General features: G+C 50.7%; 1 pseudogene; it reads right to left on the bottom strand.

Annotated features, from left to right (window-relative positions):
- Nucleotides 1–949: 949 nt before the first annotated feature.
- Nucleotides 950–1494, bottom strand: LOC123450151 (annotated as a pseudogene).
- Nucleotides 1495–2392: the final 898 nt, after the last annotated feature.

Genomic DNA, 2392 nt, shown 5'->3' on the forward strand with positions numbered 1-2392 from the left:
TCCAATACCGTGGACGCGGCTATTCAAATAGATTTGACACTCTGCAGAGGTTGCGCACTTTACCCACACCATGAAGCATCTGACCTCATGATCCCATTCGGGTGGACCAGCATTGCTCTAACGAAACCTGCCTGACCCGTGACTCTGCCATCGTACCACCGGCATTCATCCTTCCTCGGAGTCCTGCCCTGGGTGGCCCATGTGTCCTCATGACACCTGTCGCCATCGTGGCCAAACTAAATTGTCCCAAAAGGGGACGTGTGCTAAAACAATAAACTGGCTCACAAGGTTATTGCCACCTGCCGGGCCAGGATAGTGTGCACGCATAACCTTCCCTGTTTGGTGGTACCGGTGAAAGAGCACATGATCAGACCAAGTCAAGGTCGCCCCATACAGGCAAATGTGGCTGCACGAATAAGCCCGGACAGGTGACTCTAGATCAACCGACTACGTTTCACTTTAGCAGCATTTAACAAGAATGGTTATGTCTCACGACAACTTGAAGTGACAGCTACTATGCATTAAAATAAATTACATTCAATTATCACATAGCAAACTATGCAAGTAATGTAAACGGTAAGTGCAATCTAACAGAAGTTTAACTATTCCTATCACAGGCATGATTATTAATTAAACACGCAAGAATAACACAGAGCAATGTATTAGGGCATATATTAGATGGTCGAGTTGCCTCGGGTCGAAGAATACTCCGGGAAGAAATGTGGAGAGTCCGCGGAAAGGATCATCAGAAACAGTTATCTCTCGCACAGGGCTGATTTAGGGCAAGGAAAAAATGGTGATTTTCAGAATGTGAACACATAATGAAAATGATACCAACATGGAAGTCTCGACAAGACGAATACGTGGGCATTGGTTTCACCTGGATCGGAGTTACGGGTGGAAAGATATGGCTAGACGAAGTTCAGGGACCAATCTGTAAAACATAACTCTACAAATAGGTCCCTGGGGATAAAACAGAAAGTGTATTCCAGAAACTACGCTATCGGGAAGTGAAAATGTATCTCCGTCTGAAGCCGCAACAGTTTGCGCTTTCAGTGAAATGAAAGCGTAAAACGGAAAATACACTTCCAGTTAATCGAACTCGGGGCCCGGGTTGACTCTCTCTCTCTCTAGCTAACACGAGGGCCCCGCCTCATCTCCTCTCTCCTCCTCCTATCTTCTTCTGCACCACGACACAGAGGCGAGGCTGGGCTCCGGCCGCCAGCCTGGCCGTCGCCTCGCCGCTCGATGGGGCCGACCGAAGGGCGCACATGCTCCATCGTCCCTCGCCACGCCCATGGGTAGCCGCGGGGCTGCTCGGGGTGGACCACACCGCCGTGATGCAGGGGCGTCATGTAGGCACGGCTTCCCGGAGGGAATGGGAATGGAGGCGGCTCCACTGGCCTTGGGGCAGGTGCAGACAGGGCCTAGGGAGAGAGGGGGACGGCTACGGGCCGAATTTGCCGCGGAGGTCCGGCGGCCGCCTTCAACCATTGATGGGCTTGAGGGAGGGGGCTAGGGCTTGCTGGTGAAGAAGAGGGACTCGGGTGGCGCCTTAAATAGCTCGGGGAGGAGCTAGCCGATGCCGGCCGAGGCTCCCATATGCTTGTCACCGTGGCGGTGATCCGGTGAAGCATCAGAGGCCGGAACAAACGGCCATGGTCTAGGAGACGAAGGGGAGAAACCTCCAGAACACTCAACCACATGGTGGGTAGCTCGTCGACGCTTGCGGACAAGCCACGGCCTGCCAGAGGCGACTCCCGAAGGGTCTAGGACACAGTGCACCGATTTGGCGCGCTCTGCGCATGGTCACCATGTGGCCACGGCATTGCCACGCCTCACTCATAGCCAAACCGTGTCTGGGGTCGTCTACTTGCTTCACTGAGTTGACTAGAGAGGTTTTGGAGGTAAGTGGCTTCAAGAAATGACTGGTTGGACTTGAGAAGGCAGGTAAGAGTGGGGTGGGGGAGATTCAGCTCGTGATGGATGCTGATCTTTTTCTTGCTGTGATCTTACACTAAGATGAGTATTGTGGCAAACTTTCAAACCAAATGGAGGATTTTAGCAAGCACTTGCCATGCAAACCACCATACTGGAATGCAAACCTTAATGTGGCACTCACATACTAGCTTGCATTGAGCTGAAATTTGGAGGAGGTGAATTATTTGAACATATGAAGATACTGGAAAAGTTTCAGTTTATTTGGAAATGCCAAAACGGTACTTCCTTCAGATAGGTTCCAAATGGACAAGAACTTGGGAAAATTGTTGTGGAGAAATGACAGATGGATTGAGCTGGGTTTTGGTCTCCATCAGTGATTTATCAGTGTTAATCGCCATGAAAACTTTCAGCTCAGATATATAAAGGAATAGAGCACTTCCTTTGCAACTTG

The sequence above is a fragment of the Hordeum vulgare genome, chromosome 4H (assembly GCF_904849725.1).
Source record: "Hordeum vulgare subsp. vulgare chromosome 4H, MorexV3_pseudomolecules_assembly, whole genome shotgun sequence".
NCBI classification, from domain to species: Eukaryota; Viridiplantae; Streptophyta; class Magnoliopsida; order Poales; family Poaceae; genus Hordeum; species Hordeum vulgare.